Source organism: Dendrobates tinctorius, unplaced genomic scaffold (assembly GCF_039654945.1).
Source record: "Dendrobates tinctorius isolate UK_male_01 unplaced genomic scaffold, ASM3965494v1 ptg000007l, whole genome shotgun sequence".
In the NCBI taxonomy this organism is placed as follows: Eukaryota; Metazoa; Chordata; class Amphibia; order Anura; family Dendrobatidae; genus Dendrobates; species Dendrobates tinctorius.
This window is the reverse complement of record NW_027361675.1, coordinates 5,772,389-5,792,511: the sequence shown is the minus strand read 5'-3', so window position 1 is coordinate 5,792,511 and position 20,123 is coordinate 5,772,389.

The window sequence follows — 20,123 nt, the reverse complement described above, 5'->3', positions numbered from 1 at the left end:
ACTACAAAGCATCCAGTAAAATCAGAAACAACATGGTTAATGAAATTCTGGAATACCGCTGGTGCGGTAGTCAAACCGAAGGGCATAACCAAATTTTCAAACAGACCCTCAGAGTTGAGAATCACAGTTTTCCATTCATCCCCCTCCCGCATATGGATGAGATTGTTTGCTCCCCTGAGGTCCAACTTAGGGAACCACCTGGCCCCCGACAATTGATTGTACAAATCAGGTATCAGTGGGAGAGGGTAAGCGTTTCTTATGGTTATTTTATTCAGTTCTCGAAAATTGAGGCATGGGCGTAAACCACCATCCTTTATTTTTCACAAAAAAGAACCCCGCTGCCACAGGAGAGACAGATGGCCGTATATGCCCTTTACGGAGGTTCTCAGAGATATACTCCTTCATAGCAGCTCGCTCAGGGCCGGAGAGATTGTACAGCCGGACTTTGGGCAATTTGACACTGGGAACAAGATCCACGGCACAATCGAATGGGCGGTGTGGTGGTAGAACCTCAGCCTCCTTTTCGGAGAACACATCCTCAAAATCCTTTAGGTACTCCGGAATACCCTCCAGACTGACGGATGACATAGACACAGTAGCAAGACAATTGTCAGAACAACCAGGTCCCCATTTAACAATATCCTGGGACTCCCAGTCAATAACTGGGTTATGCCATTGCAACCAGGGAAACCCTAACACCAGGCCAGCAGGGAGGTTATCCAAAACAAAGCATGACATACGCTCCTGGTGTAGGGCCCCCACCCTGAGGGTGAATTCTTTAGAAATGAAATTGAGACCATCCTTAGTGAGAGGTGTAGAGTCAATAGCCACAATTTTTAAGGGAGTCCCCAACCTAACTGTCCCTAATGTACAGCGAGCCACCAGCTTAGAGTCAATCAGGTTCAGGGATGACCCACAGTCTACAAAAGCCGAAGTATGGAAAAAGCCTTTCTCAACACCAAGTTCCACCTTTAGCAGTATCTTTGAAAAAAAAGAAAAAGGTACCTGAGAGTCTGGGTGACCTCCACGATTATCACCCAGACTCAGCCGCTTGTTAGTCGGAGGACAGGAGGGGCAGTCTTTTTTCCAATGTCAGGGATCTCCGCAGTAAAAACACAATTTTCCATCACGTCGCCGATTCCTCTCTTTCTCCTGGGGGTTGGTGGCTCCCACCTCCATAGGTTCAGATGGAAGCAAAACATCAGGGTTAGCAGGGAAAAATGGAAACCCTCGCTGAGTAACACCTCTCTCCCACAGTCTCCGATCCATACAGATAGCCTGAGTCATAGCCTCCTCCAATGAGCTGGGAGGTGGATGTAGAGCCAAAGCATCCTTCAAGCAATCCAACAGTCCCATCCTGAACAGACATCTCAGTGCGGAGTCGTCCCTGGAAACCTCAGTGGACCATCGACGGAATTCGGAGCTGTACCATTCAGCTGAGTGCTTCCCTTGCCCCAGAACCAAAATAGTGTCCTCTGCCACCCTAACACGGTCCGGTTCATCATAGATAAGTCCTAGGGCCTCAAAGAACCTATCTACCGACATCCGTTCTGGGGCAGTAGGGGGCAACGAAAAAGCCCAGGATTCTGGACCCTCCCTAAGTAAGGAGATAACAATCCCCACCCGCTGAGTCTCATCCCCAGACGATCGGGGTCTAAGAGAAAACCATAATTTACAACTCTCCTTGAATATGGGAAATTTATCTTTTTCAGCAGAAAATGTGTCAGGAAGTTTAACTGAGGGTTCAGGAGAGTGCAAAATAACATATACAGCGTCACCTGGCAGACAAACAATATGAGAGGTGTTTCCCTGCATGGTCTTAATAGTCTCAGTCAATTCTTTCTGTAAGTGGGTATGAGACATGACAAGGGACTGATGATTCACAGAAAAGTCCTGCGCCATCTGCGTCAAACTGGACACTTGATCTGCCAAGTTATGCAGCAGATCCATGATCAAAGAAAAAAAAGTGCAAAATCCCTTTTAAATGTATAGGTTAGTGATACACGTAGTAAAAATACCAAGCCGAGAGTCAGAAAGCCAGAACATGAGCACGGAGTCCAAAACGTGAGACGAAATCCATGGTCGGGGTATAAGCCGCGGAGTCAGATGCCAGAGAGGGAACGTAACAGCAGAGACAAATACCAAGAGACGGGGTCAGAAATCAGTCCGGGTCATACACGTGAATATCAGTCAAAGGCAGGTGAAACACCAAGGTACAGGGGTCAGAGGCTCTAAACTGGAAGCTTGAGCTATCACTAACACTGGTCAGCAGGCTGTGAGAGACTGAAATAGCCCAGCTAGCTCCAGAACGAGGCTGAGGAGATTAACTCCCGCATGACCAGTCCGGAGTGCAGAAAATAAACTCCGGACTGGATGATGACACAGTGTACATGGATGAGAGGATGAGTACTTTCTTGTCCTACTCAGAATGTCTGGTAGGGTGAGCTTGACTTGAGAGCTGCATATGGGGGAACTAGCATTGGACATGACGGACTGAGAAGGGGTTGGTGATTGTGAGGGTGTTGATGGCCTTGATTCAGTGTTTCAGTGCAAAAATATTGTGATTGCCTGACTGCTTTGGCCTAGCACCGACACCTCAACATTTCTTGATGGTGCTGTGCTTAGCGGTGGCCTTACATTGGGGAAGCGATGCGTCCCCATGTAAGGTGGTATAGTATGCGGGAAGGGGCACCTGAGTTTCATCAGGGTCTGATTCGGGCTCAGTAGACTGCGAGGGCAATGTAGTGCTGTGGGTGAATGTACCAGCAGTTTCATCTAGCAGTGGCTGTGCATCAGTGCACTCCATGTCAGATTCATCTTGGACTTGGGAATTCAGGTTTTGACTTGATAACTCAGGAATGGTATGTGAAAAGAGCTCCATGGCATAATCTGAAGTGTGTGCTGCAGCATCCTTCACTTTTGGTGTGGCACTTTTGGTGTGGGTGAAGGACACAAGGAAAGGTGTTGTTCCTGACAACAGTCCTGCACTGATGACTCTGTGCTTGCAGTTTTTGTAACTTCAGAAGAGGAGGCAATAGAGCTGGAGGTTGTTTCGGCAATGTAAGCCAAAACCTGTTCCTGATGCTCCGTCTTCCCAGAAAAGGGAACCTTGAAGGCCTTATTGTGCCAGACGATGACGCAGGCTCAACACCTCCTGCCTTAGCTGCTATTGTGCTTTTGCCAGAACCAGCCAATGCACCACCACCACCATCAGTACCAGATGTGCACCACTGCCCACATCCACAGCCTCTTCCACCAGACTTCCTCATGTTTGGCAAAATGTGTCAAAAATACCAGCAGAGAAATGGTACTGTATGAGTAGCATACAGCTGTGTAAGGTGTATGTAAGAAGTGAAATCTCCGTATATATTTTGTGAGTCACAGACGCTTACCCAGTATGTATTTCACCGTAATCCAACAAGCAGATACACGGTACTGTATCAGAGGTGTACAGCTGTATACATTGTTGGTGAAACTGTCAATCTCCGTATATGTGTTTACGAATGTCACACACACACACACGCTGACTCTGTGTAGATGTGACCGTAAGAAGAACACCAGATATCCGATACTGTTTGAGAATCGAACTGCTCAATACGGTGTATAAAGAAATGGAAATGTCTATATATGTATTTATGGAGTGTCACACACACACGCTGACTCTGTGTAGATGTGACCGTAATAAGAACACCAGATATCAGATACTGTTTGATAATCGGACAGCTCAATACGGTGTATAAAGAAATGGAAATGTCCGTATATGTATTTATAGAGTGTCACACACACACGCTAACTCTGTGTAGATGTGACCGTAATAAGAACACCAGATATCCGATACTGTTTGAGAATCGGACATCTCTATATGGTGTATGTATGGAACATTCTTATCTCCATGTATTTTTTTACGGAGTCACACACATATAGCCTGTATTTGTCCGTGATACCAGCCGGTATACGGTAGTGTGTGAGCAGCGTACACCTCTATACGGTGTGTGAAAAAATTTACGCTCAGTATCTACTGTGCAGAAAAAAAGGAATAAAAGGATTTTTGCTTTTAGAAAAGCAGACTGCACAGCAGCGTGCAAACAGCAATGCTGCTATCAGGTAGCCTTATAAGGCAGCCTACTAACCAACTGAGCTGCTGCACACAAATATATCCTCCCTTGTCACTGCACACTATACTGATGTGTTGTACAGTGACATTCACTCTCAGCACAAGCAATTTTTTTTGTGCCCTGCCTAAATACTCTCCCCATTGAGAACGAGCAGCAGCAACCTCTCCCTATGCTAAGGCTAGTTTCACACTTGCTTTTTTTTGCAGCGCGTTTTTCCCGCAAAAAAACGCATTGAAAAAACGCATACAAAAGCATACAACTGCTGCGTTTTTTTCAAGCATTTTTATGAGCGTGCATGAAAAAAACGCAGCGTTTTTAAGTGTTTGTATGCGTTTTTAGTGCGTTTTTACTGCGTTTGCGTTTTTTTCCAAAATTGGATGTCCCCTCACACTAACCCAAACCATGACTTTACTAACCCTGACCCTAACCCTAACCCTAACCCTGACCCTAACCCTAACCCTAACCCTGACCCTAACCCTTAACCAAATCATACTTAACCCTAACCCAAACCCTAAACCCTAACTAACCCTAACCCTAACCCTGACCCTAACCCTAACCCTAACCCTAACCCTGACCCTAACCCTAACCCTAACCCTAACCCTAACCCTGACCCTGACCCTAACCCTAACCCTAACCCTGACCCTAACCCTTAACCAAACCATACTTAACCCTAACCCTGACCCTAACCCTAACCCTAACCCTAACCCTGACCCTAACCCTGACCCTAACCCTTAACCAAACCATACTTAACCCTAATCCTGACCCTAACCCTGACCCTAACCCTTAACAAAACCATACTTAACCCTAACCCTGACCCTAACCCTAACCCTAACCCTAACCCTGACCCTAACCCTAACCCTAACCCTAACCCTGACCCTAACCCTTAACCAAACCATACTTAACCCTAATCCTGACCCTAACCCTAACCCTTAACCAAACCATACTTAACCCTAACCCTGACCCAAACCCCAACTCTAACCCTGACCCTGACCCTAACCCTAACCCTAAACCCCCTTAACTAACCCTAACTCTAACCCAAACCCCTAAATTCCATGGTTAAAAAAAAAAAACGCATATGCAAAAAAACGCATACATGAGCATGCCAGTGCGCACATATGCGCATCCATAGGCTATAATGGCCATTTTTAGCGCAAAACGTGCGCATATGTGCGCATGCGCTTTTTTGCAGGGCCAAAAAATGCAACATGCTGCGTCTGGAAAATACCAACGCACACCCCAAAAAAACGCAGCGCATGAAAATCGCATACATGCGCTTACAAGCGTGCAGGTATGCGCACCCATGTTAAATATAGGGGAAAAAACGCATGCGCACATATGCGTTTTTTCCAGTGCTAAAAAACGCAAATGTGAAACCAGCCTAAGATCGGCAGAAGTAAGATGGTGGTCGGCGGTCAGGGTCTTTTATAGCACTGTGACGCCACACAAAGCCAGCCAATCACTTGAATGCCCTTCTCTAACATGGTGGGGGCCACTGCCTATTTCATCGCGTTGCCCAAAGCGTGCGTCATTGATGATTGGATGAGAAAAGGCACTAGAAGCATTGTGGGTAACGCGACTTTGAAGCTCAAGTCGGCGACCTCATGGCCGACCTCACGCTATGGTCGGGTTTCGATCTGCGAAACCCAACTTTAGCCAAAGTCGGCGGATTCTGAATTTAGCTGACCTATTTCACTAAACTCTAGTGCTTAGAAAGCGTACAGGTTACCTGCGTGACAGTTAGTTATTTACATTGGCGCACACACATGTGTTGACATTTTATCAACAAGTCAATAGGGACATAATCTCAGATGGTTAGGTAAGATAGAATATTTCAGTTTTAGTCCCTGCCCTTACACATCTAGCTCCTTTAAAACTGCATAGCTATTCAGATTTGCCATGCAGGATTTTCAGACTCCTAGTTGACAATCTCTATGGACGCTTCCTAATGCTTTTCAGAAACAGCTACAGCTTTTTTTAAACTCATAATTCTAGAACTCACTTTTGTCTCTAAACCAAGTTATCGCTTAATTATGCTCCATTAGCAAATGTTTTTATTAAACTTTACTCTTCAAAAGTCATGCAATGAAGCAAAATATGAATAATGTATGTTTTTTCTTGTGTCTAATTAGGAGCTCTCATTAGTAAGTCTGGAGGAGGTTTCATGCTTGAGAGATCATTATGTGAATCCTGCCCCATGAGGGGGCTGATTGCCTAAGACATACTGCCCTGCAGGATGTCATACGGGTGGTGAGTCAGAGGGGCATCTTCTCTTTGCGTCTCTCATCTACAAATGACTGATTCCGTCTTCACAGTGTTCAATTGCAAGAATTACTCGTTATAGGTGAAGTGAATCGTGCTGAAGCCTCAATCCAGAGCCCACAATTAAGAATAGCATAATAACACTTTCCTTCTGGATTTCAACTGTTAGTGAAGCTCGTTTTCTTGTAGTGTCATTGTTTATAGCCACAAGGAATGATAATAGAAATGTTCTACTCAGCAAGAAAAATAATAATGTTTTTGTTTATATGGCTTGTGATGTTCTTTTTAAACATGACATTACTTTTTTTATGAGATTTTTGAAATATTGTGATTATTTTGTAAGAAAAATCTGGATTTTGTAAAAGAAGATACCAATAATAAATTGAAATAAATGAAATAGTGGAATGGACACAACCAAAGGAGATATTGTATTTTTATTGCTACTTCTAGATCCTAAAAAATGTTTAATATCTTAAGGATCAGGAGAATTTTTTTTTTAATTTCTGCTAATTTTTCCCCTTCTTCTAAGAGCTATAACATTTTTATGTCTTCTTTTGAAATAACCATGTGAGGGTTGTTTTTTTGCTGACCAATTTGTAGTTATGAATGACACCACTCATTTCACCATATAATGTATAGAAGAAAAAAAAAGAAAGATATTCAAAATGCGGAGTAATGGTGGAAAAATGCAATTCCACTATTGTTTTTTAGGTTTTTTTTTTACAGTCTTCACTGTGTAGTAAAAATTGCCTGGTAGCATGATTCTACAGTTTGGTATAATCACAGCGATACCAAACATATAAGGTATTTTTTTTTATATATTTTAATAGTGAAAGAAATTCTGAACTTTGTAAATAAAATTTGGCTTATGTGACCATTTTCAGCCTTTTAGCTTTTTTATTTTTCTTTCTATAGACCTGTGTGGGAATAAATTGTGGAGCATTAAGCTGAAGTTTTTATTGATATCATTTTGGGCTGTATACAATATATACCGTATTTTTTTTTTTAATTTAATTTTTTGGGTAAATTGTGTCAAACAAAAAACAACTGTTTTGGCATTATTTTTTTCTGGAAATGCTCATTTTGTTTTTTTTCTTAGGTTTTGTCCATGAAATGGCCTTAGTGTGAACACGCTCCTACAAATTTCAGCCACACCAACTTAAAAGCTCCAGCTCATTAGTTTGGTTGTGCTGTGGCTGTAATACTTTGCTCTTTGTAGAAACAAGGGTATGTTTCCCCTTTTGAAGCTATACATTTCATACATATAGTTTTTCATGGGCAGATGTCTGAACAGTCGGGCCTGTATCATGCTCTGCCCTTATCTATATTGAGGTTGGCTGACACCACGTGGTTTTAATACTAGAGATAGGATGGGACCATTCCGATTTTGTACAGTTTGTCACAGTAGGATGGCTTTTATGCTTTTTTGATCAAACTAAACTGTGTTCCAAATTATTATGCAAAAAGAGTTTAGGAGTGATAAGGTTAGAATTTTTGTGTTTGTCATTTAAACTCATTGATGGTGATGTGTGTCAGGGCTCTTTATATCACTGAAAGCAATTGCAGATATCTGTGCAAATTAGTTTGGCAGGTGTGTCCAAATAAAGGCAAGACTACTTAAGAAGGCTGTTCCACATTATTAAGCAGCCTACATTTTTTGCCAAAATGGGAAAGAAAAAGGATGTGTCGGCTGCTGAGAAGCAACAAATTGTGGAGTATTTAGGTCAAGGCATGACTACAATCAACATTGCCAAGACACTTCATTGAGATCATCGCACAATCAAGAAGTATGTAGCTGATTCCCAGCACACACGTATGCGTGCTGATAAGGAAAAATTGAGGACTCTTTCCAACAGGCAATTGTGTCAGGTTAAAAGAGCAGCTGCAAAAATGCCTTGTCATAGCAGCAGACAAGTTTTTGAAGCTGCTGGTGCCTCCAACGTCCCCCGAACAACAAGATGCAGGGTCCTTCAGAGGTTTGCAGCTGTGCGGAAGCCATCCTGTCGACCATCTCTATCCACTGCACACAAGCAGAAACGGCTCCAGTGGGCCAAACGATACATGAAGACTGACTTCCAAACTGTTTTGTTCACCGATGAGTGCCGTGCAACGCTCGATGGTCCAGATGGATGGAGTGGAGGATGGCTGGTTGATGGACACCCCATGAAAACAAGGCTAAGGCGCCAACAAGGAGGAGGTGGAGTAATGTTTTGGGCTGGAATCATGGGGAGTGAGATTGTTGGCCCCTTTAGGATCCCTGAAGGGGTAAAGATGAACTTCATAATCTATGTGAAGTTTCTAAAACAGCACTTCCTGCCATGGTTCAAGAGCACGAACCGTGCTTTCCGCAGCAAGATCATTTTCATGCATGATAATGCACCGTCTCATGCTGCAAATAACACATCTGCATCTCTGGCTGCTATGGGCGTAAAAGAGGACAAACTTATGGTGTGGCCACCATCTTCCCCTGACCTCAACCCCATTGAGAACCTCTGGAGCATCATCAAAAGGAGTGTCTCTGATGGCGGGAGGCAGTTCTCATCTAAGCAACAGCTCTGGGAGGGTATTCTGTCCACATGCAAAACAGTTGAAGCACAAACCATCCAAAAACTGACAAATTCAATGGACGAGAGAGTTCAGAAGCTTCTTTCGAACAAGGGGTCCTATGTGCAAATGTAACATCACCTAGAATAAAGTTTTGACTTGAAAACTGTTTGATTTCATTTTGTAATAAGCTGATAATGCTTATAATTTCACAATTGACCATTTTTTTGTTCAAAATAAAAATAAAAAGGTTGAAAACTCTGCTGTGCATAATAATTTGGAACATGCATTTTGAGTGTTTCTTATTTTTAAAAATATACTGTTTTCATAGGCAGTTTGTTCAAAAACATTGCAATTATACTAGAATAGTAGATGACTGGAAAATAATGACTGCAATTCATATAGGTAATTTAGAGAAAATATGAGGAAATATTTTTTGCATAATAATTTGGAACACAGTGTAGTGTTAATGAAGTAACCTATTTTATTTACACATACTATTACCATTTACTTATTTACTTACTACAGGGTATATGCTCATTTTTTTTTAATCATGTGTTTTGTCTTTGAAATGGCTTCAGTGTGATCTTGCTTCTACACATTACACGTATACCAACTTTAGCTCCATTTAATTATTTTTGCTTTTCTATAACAGTTTTTACTTTGCAAAAACAAGGGTATGGCTCCCCCTTTTTAGCTAGGCATTTCATCTACACAGCTTTTCTGTGGGCAGGTGTCTGAGCTGTCGGGCCTCTATCCTGCTCTTCCCTTATCTATATTGAGGAAGGCTGACATCAGGTGAAGTTTTATTACTAGAGATTAGAGTTGAGCGACTTTAGTCGGATCGGGTTTCATGAAACAAAATTTGTTTCAGATGAAACTGGTCCGACTAGGGCAAAAAAAGTCGGAGTTTCGTCCGAAACCCGACCCCAATTCAAGTCAGTGGGGAATAAAAGTCGGCATTGAGCGGAAAAGTCAGAGTTTCGTCCGAAACCCGACCCCAATGCAAGTCAATGGGGAATAAAAGTCGGAATTGAGTGGATGAATGTCATCCGCTCAATGCTGACTTTTATTCCCCATTGACTTGCATTGGGGTCGGGTTTCGGACGAAACTCCGACTTTTTTTGCCCTAGTCGGACCAGTTTTATCTGAAACAAATTTTGGTTCATGAAACCCGATCCGACTAAAGTCGCTCTACTCTACTAGAGATAGGATAGCACTGTCTCGATTGGGTACACCTTGTCGCAGAGGGATGGCTTTTACTCTTTATTTTATTAAAATGGTGTTAACTAACACCCTATGTTATTTACATGTACTATTAATATTTACTTATTTTTTAAATACAGGGTATATTTTCCTTTTTGTTTTTTCATGGGTTTTGCTTGTGAAATGGCCACAGTGTGCATGTGTTTCTACACATTGCACTTATACCAACTTATGCTCCAACTCATTTCTTTGGTTTTGCTGTAGCTTCTTGTACATTTTACAAACAGGGGTGTGGCTCCCCTTTTTGAGCTAGGCATTTAACCCTTTTGCGCCACAGCCTGCTTTCGCCTTTGTGACCGGGCAAATTTTTACAACTCTGACCATTGTCACTTTGTGAGGTTATAACTCTGCAACGCTTCAACATATCCCGCTGATTCTGAGATTGTTTTTCGAGACATATTGTATCATATTCATGATAGTGGTAAAATTTGTTCAATATGACTTAAAATTTTGAAAACATCGGAAATTTGTTGAAACTTTTGAAAATGTAACAATTTTCAAATTTTTAATCTTTATTCCTTTAAACCAGAGAGTTATGTCACACAAAATAGTTAATAAATAACATTCCCCACATATCTGCTTTACATCAGCACAATTTTTGAAACATAATTTTTTTGCTACGAAGTTACAAGAGTTAAAAGTTGATCAGCAATTTCTCATTTTTCCATAAAATTTACAAAGCCATTTTTTTAGGAATAGAAAAAGGGGGTAATCCAGCTCGGGTTTCGAGCTTAGTGGCGCTAATTCATTGATTCAATAAATGATGGATTGTAAAGGAACCAAGATCTGGATTACCTCCTTTTTCGATTACTAATCCTGCTGCACTACAGACTCTCCATGCTCTGGTTCCTGGACATCTAAGGGCTGAGCTGACCTTTTTTCTCTTATTTCTTCATTTTTTTCAGGGACCACCTCACATTTGAAGTGACTTTGAGGGGCTCATAAGACAGAAAATACCCAAAAGTTACATAATTCTAAAAGCTTCACCCCTCAAGGTGCTCAAAACCACATACAAGAAGTTTATTAACCTTTCAGGTGACTCACAAGAATTAATGGAAAGTGGATAGAAAAACATTTAACTTTTTCCCACAAAAATTTAACTTTAACGCCATATTTTCCATTTTCACAAGGGTAACAGAAGAAAATGCACATAAAAATGTGTTGTGCAATTTCTCCACAGTATGCCAATACCACATATGTGGATGAAAGCTATTGTTTGGGCGCATGGCAGGGCTTGGAAGGGAAGAGATCCATTTGACTTTTGGAATACAAAATTGGCTTGAATCAATAGCTGACACCATGTCACGTTTGGAGAACCCCTCAGGGGCTTCACAGAATTTTATAATGTTGAGCCGTGAAAATTAAAACACAAAATTAAAAAACACATTTTTTCCACAAAAATGTTACTTTGGCCTCAATTTTTTGTAATTTCATTTTTAGGAAGAAAAAATGGTCCTCTAAATTTGTTGTGCAATTTTTCCTGAGTATGCTGATACTACATATGTGGATGTGCGGTGAACACCTTGTAACCTCAGGGGCTTCACAGAATTTTATAATGTTGAGATGTGAAAATTAAATAACACATTTTCCCAACAAAAATGTTGTTTCTGCCCCATTTTTCTTAATTTTCACAATGGTAACAGGAGAAAAGGGGCGGAAAAATTTGTTGAGCAATTTTTCCAAGGTATGCAGGTATCCCATATTTGTTGAAAAATGACTGCTGGGCGCATGGCAGGGCTGGATAGAGAATGAGCTCTATTTTGGCTGCAATAGATTGCGGCTACCATGTCACATTTGAAGTGCCCGTGACATGCCAAAACAGCAGAAACCCTCACAGGTGATCCCATTTTGTAAACACTTCTCAAGGAATTCATCTAGAGGAGAAGTAAGTATGCTTATCCCTCAGGCCATTCACAAACTTGTATAAAATTTGACTGAGTAAATGAAATATTACTATTTTTTCCACTAAAATGTCGCTTTCACCCCAAGTTTGCAATTTTCAGAAAGGGTAATAGGAGAAAACGAACAGTGCAATTTGTTATACAATTTCTCCTGAGTACATCAATACCCTATAAGTTGTTGAAAACTACTATTGAGGCACAGTGCAAAGCTCAAAAGGGAACGAGCACCAATATGCAGTGCAGATTTTGCTGCATGGGTTTGCCATGTCACATTGGCAGAGCCGCTGCAGTGCCAGAATAGCAGAGACCCCCAAAAGTGACCCCATTTTACAAAATACACATCTCAATGAGTTCATCTAAGGGTGTAGTGATCATATTATCACCACAAGTGGGTGACAAAATGTTATAACAATGAGCAGTGAAGAAAAATTACATTTGTACTCCCAAAAAATTAGACGTATACCAAAATCATGCAAGCTTAGAACATCTCCTAAGGAAGAAATCCTGTTGACTTCGAAACGCGTTGAGATTGAAATTAAAACCATTAATATTTTACCCTGAACTAGTCTGGATCGTCATTTATGCAACAGCGCGGATGGTGTCCACAAATTTTTTCAGCCTTTGATTTATGTATGACTAAAAAGACGGACACCACCGGATCAAAGGTCCTATGGCATCCACAGTGCCTCCATTTGCCTCATTATAGGGAATCTTCCTCCGGGAGTTTAGTCTGAATCAAGTAATCAGAACGCAGGATAAATGCGCCAAGCCTTACTCCGATCTTTGGGAGGCATAATGAAAAAATCAACAGCTGGCGAAGAATTGATTTTATTTTTTAAGTCATTTCTTGTGCAGTATAAGTGATTAGGTGACTTTATTCTTCGGGTTAGTGCAATTACAGCAATACCAGATTTATATCGTGTTTTTATGTTTGACTGCTCTGCGAGACCACCGACCGCTTATAAACGTTGGCACTGCACAGAGCCCAGCAAGTGCAGATGTTTATGTACCAAGGGCGGTCGGAAAGCGGTTAATCTATATCGCTTCTTATGGGCTGGTGTCTGAACAGTCATGCCTGTACCCTGATCTGCCCTTATCTACAGTTAAGGTACTGTCACACTTGTGACGTTATAGCGATATTGCTAGCAACATCGCTGTGTCTGATACTTACCTACGACCCGCTCCCCTGCTGGTTATCGCTGATCACGCGAGAACGTCCAGGACTGTTTCTCGTCGTCAGCTTCCTGCGGCGCTTCCTGTGGAGAGACGAGCAACGAGCGTGGAGCCGGGCGGGAGGACATCAGTATCGCCTAGTGTGACAGGTAAGTAGCGACCCCCGACCCCTGCGATGTCGCTGGTGAGATCTGCCTGTGTGGCAGCTCACTAGCGACCACTTAGCGATGTACCAGCGATCCTGACCGCGTCATATTGCTGGTCGGGATCGCTGGTACATCACTAAGTGTGACAGTACCTTTAGAGTCAGAAATATTTGGACAGTGACAAAAGTTTGGCAATTTAGCTGATTACCAAAACTTATTCAAGATACAGTTATATAATCAATACGAGATTAAAATGCAGACTCTTAGCTTTAATTTGAGATATTCACATCCTAATTGGAGTAAGGGTTTAGGAATTACTGCTTTTGAATATCTGCTTCTTTTTTAAGGGATCAAAGGTTTTTTATACTTGGGTTTTATCTGTGACACATAGCTTTAGCTACACATTGCAAGTATATTCTCAGATACATTTCTTTGGCTTGGCATTTTATACAGCAGTTAATCACACTTGCAATGTGTTTTTAAAGGGGGCTTTCTTTTAGCTCAAATACACTTAGTAGAGTAAATTTTTATGAATAACACTATATGGCATATCACATTGAATTAAAAATATTGTGCAATTATGAAAAACATGGAAGCATGAGGAAAAAATAAGTACACTGTGCTTGAATTCTGTAGTTTTACTTATTAGGACATAGTGACAAAAATCTGCTAATAATGCCAATACTTTTGGCTGTAGATCATGTGTCGGAAAAATGTGTGCCTGCGCAAGCGCACTTAAATTTTCGGCTATATCCACAGTAGGGCAGAGCATAGTGTATAGACACAAGCCATGATTTCTCTGTACAGGAGCAAAATTTTGCCTGGCAACGAGCATGATGCAGAAGCATCATCCGCTTCAATTAAAGAAGGAGGAAGGCAAGCAACAGCCAGGAAGAGGGATGGAAAGGTCAGAAGCCACGCTCATCCCACCGGACCGAGAGAATTACCGTACAGAACGGGAGCACTTCAAAATGTTTTGTCGAGGTTAGACAGTGGGAGTCAGCAGTTATATAAGCATTTGTGGAATGCAGCACTGGTGCTGAATAAGGTGATAGTTTGTTTGATATATGACAAAACTGATGACAGGTTCCCTTTAAGAACGAAAGTAGCAAACAGTTGCTGCTAGCCAAATGCACATGATTAATTGTAAATAAGATATAAGTAAGTGTGATCATCTCTTTAAAGGCAAACTGTTTAGGAAGTTTGTTGCTCTGGAATAGAGATGAGTGAATATTTCAACGTTTGGTTCTGATTACGATCACAGAATTTGCAATATTCGCCGATTAATTCGTTCAATATTCGCCAAACATAACCGAACTCCATTCACGTCAATGGGATGCAAAAACAAATGCATGCACAACACCTTAGAATGGCCCCAAATGCTGCCAAAACATATCAAATGAGGGACAGACACAAGGAAAGTGGCTTCAATTCACCCACAGTACAGATTTTAGGAAGGCACTGCAGCAATCAGCCAGGCATGAGATATTTGGGTCTGGGACAGCAGTTACAGCTTTCAATTAAATGTCACAGTAAGATGAGGTGGGTGAGGGATTTTTGTAGAGACGCTTTGCTGGGAGCCCTGATACCACATGCAACACCTTTACCTGTTTTCATGCTGAGCCACACTCAGGTGGCACAAATATCAGTTTTCTAGGCTACCATTGTCAGAAAAATTTAAGGATAGTAACACGGGTAGTTGAGTCCAAGGAAGTGGAGGCCTGACGGTCTCAGAGGCCTACTACTGCAGGCAACACGCATGAAGGAAACTCAATCAGGAGTCTGCACATTTACAAAAATTAATGGCAGACCCCCAACAAAGTGTCATCCTCTCCATTAAAGTATAATTAGTATAGCGGGGACCGACACCTCTTCTGCTACAGCCAACCCAGCAGATGGAGACTGTAATAGGCAAGGTGATGGAATCACTGTTCCATATCACTCTGAAAGCCTGGAAGAGGCGTAATTGGTGGCCTAGCAAATAAATACTCGGACAAGTGGCAGTGTAGGGAGGTTGAACTGACAGATAGATCTGCCTGTAGTAAGAGGCAGAGGGGTAGCTCAGTGTAGGTATAAAAGCGCTGAGATTAAGAGAAAAAGATGCCGTTTGTAGTTTGACCATTAAAGGGCAGTGGGGAGTGTAGGAGTGTGACTGTGTAAATGCCATTGGTCGAATTAACTGTCAGGTAATAGTGGGTGGAGCCACCCGGACTGGGAGTATAAGAGGTTGAGGGAAGGTTCTGGAAAGTCCAGTCAGCCAGGGGAGCTCACTAGTAAGGAGGGTCTGCTGTAGAGGGAGAGATGGTAGAAAGCCTCCAGAGAGAAACTGACAGTTGAGACGGTCACGGGGGGTGGCCCAGAGGACAGTAGCCACAAGACGGAGACGGTCTGGGGGTGCCAAGCGGACGATGTACTTGGAATGGTGAAGCACTGTGGTGGATGGGCCTAGGGAAGCCACAGTGGGAAGAGCCTCAAAGAACGCCACGGCGGTAAAAATAAGAAGTGAAGGTACCCGGGTCTGTGAACAAAAGGAGTGTGAAATTCCTGTGATGAATTGCGATGGTCGTCAGAGAGGCGACCAATAAAAACTGACCTGTTGAATATAACCCCTGTCTCAGTCTTGTGTCTGTCGGCAGCAAGAAGTGGGGTGCCCCCCATTCCTGTATGATCGCTCCTTCTCCTATCCTACAGCAGCAGGAAAATACTGCAACCCAAGGAGGTACAAAGAGGTGGCACCAGGTGCTACTCCATGGCTGACCGACAGAATGTGGCAGCTGACCCCCTAGAGTGGGTAAGCTGCTAAGTCCCAAAGGAGGGATAAAAAAGTAGGCAAGCACTGTAGGGACTCTGGAACCACGGGTGCAGATGGAACCAGCTGAAGAACAGAAAAGTACTGGCAGATGTGGTCAGGACCGGGTGTTGGACAGATGGGTGCTGGCAGGTGCGATCTGGACTGGCTGATGGACAGAAGAGAGCAGACAGGTACGATCAGATGGTCACAGACAGGTAAGAGCAGATGAGTACAGGGTAGACAGACAGACAGACCTGGGAAACCTGACAACTAGCAAGCATGCAAGGCAAACTAACAACGTAGCTCAAAAGACAAAAAACTGACTGGCACATCCATACTAGTGTGAATAGGTGCATACCAGGAGGAGCTATCTCCATATACAATACACAAAATAAAGTTGCACTCTATCATGCTAAAGCATGTCAATATAGACTATAAGAAACTTGAACAGCAATACAGCTATGGAATATTAAGAAAAAATATGAGACGCTTAGCATATAACTTGGCCAAATTACATCTGCCCATCAACCAACCTCAAGGTGGCCTCAAAAGCTGATGGGTACCTACACTGTGTGAATACCTCTCTAAGGCTGATGTCTGAAATCCTGGGTGAATGTGGACACCTCTGTCAGCAATGCCTGCATTTATGGGTAAATAGGAACCTGCTGTAGTTAAAATCACCACCTGGTGGAGGGCGGAGTGCTCGGTCAGTAGGCTAATATGCAAAAGACAAAAAACTGACTGGTACATCCAGACTACAGTAGTGTGAATAGGTGCATACCAGGAGGTGCTACCTCCATATACAATACACAAAATAAGGTTGCACTCTATCATGCTAAAGCATGTCAATATAGAATGTAAGAAACTTGAACAGCAATACAGCTATGGAACATTAAGAAAAAATATGAGACGCTTAGCATATAACTTGGCCAAATTATATCTGTATTCATACAGTGTAGGTACCCATCAGATTTTGAGGACACCTTGACGTTGGTTGATGGGCAGATATAATTTGGCCAAGTTATATGCTAAGCGTCTCATATTTTTTCTTAATATTCCATAGCTGTATTGCTGTTCAAGTATCTTATATTCTATATTGACATGCTTTAGCATGATAGAGTGCAACCTTATTTTGTGCATTGTATATGGAGGTTGCGCCTCCTGGTATGCACCTATTCACACTAGTCTGGATGTGTCAGTCAGTTTTTTGTCTTTTGTATATTAGCCTACTGATCGAGCTCTCCGCCCTCCACCAGGTGGTGATTTTAACTACAGCAGGTCCCTACTTACCCATAAATGCAGGCATTGCTGACAGAAGGTGTCCACATTCACCCAGGAATTCAGACATCAGCCTTAGAGAGGTATTCACACAGTGTAGGTACCCATCAGCTTTTGAGGCCACCTTGAGGTTGGTTCATGGGCAGATATAATTTGGCCAAGTGATATGTTAAGCGTCTCATATTTTTTCTTAATATTCCATAGCTGTATTGCTTTTCAAGTTTCTTATATTCTATATTGACATGCTTTAGCATGATAGAGTGCAACCTTATTTTGTGTATTGTAACAACGTAGCTCAGGCACTTCTATATTGGAAGAGAAGCCTTAAATAGAAGGTGTCACCCAGCTATAGGTTGGGAATACCTTAGGTTAATGCGGGCAGTCCATTTAAGAAGGAGGAAGCATGTGAGAGCACCCTCTAAGCATAGTTCCCCATCCTACAACTGAACCTTGGTGGACACCGACACATAAGGGGCGAGATGAGGAGGTGGTTTGTGAGTTGGAAACACTAAATATCTAGCTTATTAGGTACGAGGAGATCCAGCAAAGGGTCAAGTTTGTAAAGTCAACAGACCAGAATATCTGTATTAAGTGGGAATGGTTCACTGTGTCAAAGACAGATGCCAGTTCCAGGAGAAGGAGGACAAACTTGTATCGCTTTCATTTGGTGGTTAGTAGGTCATTGGAGACTTTAGTCAGGGCAGTTTCAGTGGAATGGTGTGGTCTGAAGTCAGATTGTACGCGGTCAAAGAGGGAGATAGAGGAGAGGTGAGAGAACAGTTCAAAATGGACATGTTGTTCGAGTAGTTTGGAAGCATAGGGGAGAAATGATATGGGGTGATAGGTAGACAAAAGGGATGGGTCAAGGGTGGGCTTTTTGAGGATGGTTGTGATCAATGTATGTTTCAATCTGTATGGAAGACACCAGTTGTTAGTGACAGGTTGAATAGGTGGGTTATATTTGTGATTAAGACTGTGGTAAAGTTTGGAATGAGGTGGGACGTTATTGTGTCAAGCTCACATGTGTTGAGGCAAAGTATTCAGCTGAGATGAGAGGAGAGTGAGGGGGAACTGGTGGATGCAGGATAGAATTGAAAGTACTGAATTGCGGTTTAGGGTTGTGAGACAGGTATGATATGAGGGATGAGAAGTCGGTTTGCTTTGCTGCTGTCTGAATTTGAGCAGCATTTTTACAACTACTGTTACTTGACGGGTAACTCTGCTCCCCTTCTTTGGCAGTCGTACAAGGGTACGCTTTGTAGATTAGGGCCAGAAAGGACATGTGCTCCAGAGGATGACAAGCGCTGCATCAAATGGCCTCTGCTCCTCTTCCTCCACCTTAACATCACACACAGTTAAGTCCTCAGTGGTGGCACCCCATAAAACCTTTTCTTACCCCCACATCACAACTCTCCAAGTGCCCAATTGACTGTGGGGAACCCCAGATGTGCCATTCTGCAGTGCTGTTCTCACATTCTATTCCACAAGTATCAGAGGCCTGCTCTAAAGATTCACAGAGTCAAGATGAGGAAATCATCCGCACCAATGGCCAAATATTTTCTAACTTAGATCTATGGGAGGACAAAGTTTTCTGTTCAATTTTTTTTCTGCTTTCCACCCCAAAATTCTAGGTGCTTCTTATGGTCTGGTGTGTCTTACAGTCCAAAATACAGTATATGGAAACCTCTAGTTGTTTTCCACATCATCACATTTTGATGCAGTCTTTGGGGGTTTGCTTTACCATTATCACAACAGTCAGTATACTGTATTTGGCTGCATGCACATTTAATATTTTATTTGATGCATATTCTGTCTTTATATGGGAGCCCCTTTACTCTTTAAGGACCAAGCTACTTAGTAGGTTAATGACCAGGCCTTAATTTTGAAATCGGACCACTGTCACTTTATGTGGTAATATATAAAAAATAAATTTTTGGCACTCAACTTGAAATGATTGGTAGAATTTTATTCGCAGTCATAATAGACGTTTCGGTCAATTCATTCTGACCTTTCTCAATATACCGACTGCTCTTGAGATGTAGAGAAAAATTGTGTGGCAGATATATAAAGGTATAACAGGGAGCAAAAGGGTCCGTGAATCGATTGCCTACGGTCCGAATGAGGCCTGTGGTATATCATACAAAATTTCGTATGTCCTGCGACATGGGTCACTGGTATAAATGTACCATATATGTCTCTATATGCAGGGTGATGGGACCCGGACCATAAATACACTAGAGATAAGTCTGTATGTCCCTGATCATGATATCCTTGTAAGTACTTGTAAGTACTGGATATCATGATCAGGGACATACAGACTTATCTCTAGTGTATTTATGGTTCGGGTCCCATCACCCTGCATATAGAGACATATATGGTACATTTATACCAGTGACCCATGTCGCAGGACATACGAAATTTTGTATGATATACCACAGGCCTCATTCGGACCGTAGGCAGTCGATTCACGGACCCTTTTGCTCCCTGTTATACCTTTATATATCTGCCACACAATTTTTCTCTACATCTCAAGAGCAGTCGGTATATTGAGAAAGGTCAGAATGAATTGACCGAAACGTCTATTATGACTGCGAATAAAATTCTACCAATCATTTCAAGTTGAGTGCCAAAAATTTATTTTTTATATATT